Source organism: Miscanthus floridulus, chromosome 12, assembly GCF_019320115.1.
Source record: "Miscanthus floridulus cultivar M001 chromosome 12, ASM1932011v1, whole genome shotgun sequence".
NCBI classification, from domain to species: Eukaryota; Viridiplantae; Streptophyta; class Magnoliopsida; order Poales; family Poaceae; genus Miscanthus; species Miscanthus floridulus.
The window spans coordinates 59,723,233-59,725,557 of record NC_089591.1 but is presented as its reverse complement, the minus strand read 5'-3'; the positions used below and the strand labels follow the sequence as shown (position 1 = coordinate 59,725,557).

At 39.7% G+C, this 2,325-nt stretch overlaps 1 non-coding gene across 1 annotated transcript; it reads left to right on the top strand.

Annotated features, from left to right (window-relative positions):
- Positions 1 to 261: 261 nt before the first annotated feature.
- Positions 262 to 368, top strand: LOC136498797 (small nucleolar RNA R71). Its single transcript, XR_010769795.1, has one exon. It is a non-coding gene; the product is annotated as a small nucleolar RNA R71 (small nucleolar RNA).
- Positions 369 to 2,325: the final 1,957 nt, after the last annotated feature.

The following is a 2,325-nucleotide window of genomic DNA, read 5'->3' as shown; positions in this document are numbered from 1 at the left end:
CGATCTTCAAGCTTTTTCATCAGTAAATCCATCTTGGCAGACAACATGTCTACCTCCTTGAGTTGATGCATACCTACACCTCTCTTGTGTGTTTGAGAACGTTCTTCATTCTAGCCTTGGTTGGAGGCCATCTTCTGTATGAGAGCTATTACCCATGTGATTGCAAGTGATAAAAATGATCCTCCGGTAGAAGCATCCATATTTTCATGGGTGCTGTTAGTCAACCCATGGTAGAAAGTCTACATGAGTAGCCAATTCTTCATCCCATGATGAGGACATTCTGACATGTAATCTTGAAAGCATTCCCACACCTTAGGGATAGATTCATCGTGTTGCTGCTGAAAACTTGATATTCTTCCTCTTAGGGCATTAGTTTTGCCTATGGGAAAGAATTTTGCTAGGAAGGCAGTGGAGCAGTTTTCTCATGTAGTATTTCTATGTTTATTAGCGTAGAACCATTGCTTTGCCTTCCCCAAGAGTGAGAATGGGAAGAAGCGAAGTAATATGGCATCTCTGGTAACTCCTTTGATGGTGAAAGTGCTGTAAATCTCTAGGAAGTGTTGGAGACGAGCACTCGCATCTTCGTGTGCCTTTCCACAAAACTGGCTCGCTTGCACCATATTGATGAGAGCTGGCTTAAGCTCAAAAGCATTGTCTCTGATGTTAACCATTGGTCCAGTACGGATGTTGGCCGTAGTTAGTGCAGAGAATTCATGAAGAGTCTTGTCAGCCATAGCTTCGAAAACTAGTGTTAAGCTTCACCTTGTCTGGTTGTCTTCTGCTTCTAAGGCTAAAACTTTCTTGAGTTTAGCCTGAGTCCTCCGGATCTTCAATATAGTTTGTCGGAAGGTCAAAACTAGTCATACATTACCCTGCATAAGATATGAAAGTAGACAGAACAAGGGTAAGCCTATTTGAGTAGAGGTAAATGGTTTTTTTGATCACATCAGTAAGTAGAAGTTTATCAATATTCCTTTTGATTGCCTAGCTACCTTCTTCGACAACGGCACTACAAATGCTTGTTGGTATTTATTAATATGACACTTGTTAACATCACCAAAAATGCTTGTTGACATTTCTTACTTATAAGAATATATATATATATATATATGAAGAGGAGTCTGCTAGCACTTCACCTAGGAGTATTCCAGGTATCGTTATTTATATTTTTACCACATGGAAGGATGGGCAAAATGGAATATATTGATAACTTATACTTATGATGGAGAAATAAACCATAACCAATCTTCTACTAATAACAGGGGTAAGTCAAGGGATAAATGTAATATGAATAATAGATGATATTGATAATTGAACACTCAGAGTACTTCTTTAGATGGCACTAGCATGGCTAAGTAGATACAATAGAGAAATTAATTCCTAAGTCATTCTTAATTACAAGTCAAAGCATACTATGATTAGTGCAATTATACTTAATAATCATGGCTCAGATCAACTTCATATCTACACATAAGGGATATTACTAAGAAAGATCAGGAATATAGCATGTCTTACTTTGTAACTAGATCGTACTTGTCCTATATTCAGGGAGTGGACAACAAAGGACTCAATGAGAGTGTCACACTCACGATCTACCACATGGCCCAGAATATAGGGTGCATCCGTAGGTAAACAACATATAAGTACCACGCTTACTCAATGTTGACCACTCACCCTGTGTACTTTAGAGTGAGCGTTATATGAACTTATGCTTGAACATAAAGATAATCTAACTATACTAAGCATATAATCAAAGTAGACGATGAGCATGATAACTAGGAACATGAACAATATTAAGAATAATGTCAAATCCATTATAGCAAATATATGAATAATGAAAGATAGAAGAGAGGATACAAAGGCTTTACCAAGCCACGCTCTTGACAAGATCAGGAATCCAAGTAGATGGCTTGCCTCTCTCTAGATCTAACATAGCTAGCTATGCCCTAAATATTTGTGGAGCTCTAAGGTTCTTCTCCAAAGATGATGATCAGGGTTTTAGGAGAATTGATTGATTGATTAGGGAAGGGGGTAGGGGTTGGTATATATAGGGGGTAGCCTCAATTCTAGACGCTCGGATCAAACTGACTTAAAAGAATGGCGTAGATGTGATCCTTGAGGCGGTGGATAATCGACATTCGAAGGGGAGAGTGACATGTGGGCCCAAGGGGCTGGCCGGCCTGCAGGTGGGGTTAGCCGGCCCCATCTGGTAGCCTCCTACCCTCTGCCTCAGTGGGTTGCCCTCTAGTGTCTTCTAGAACCTTCTGGTGTTGTTTTCATTATGGATAGTCGCGATGTAATCTATCAATTAAGTCTCCCATGACA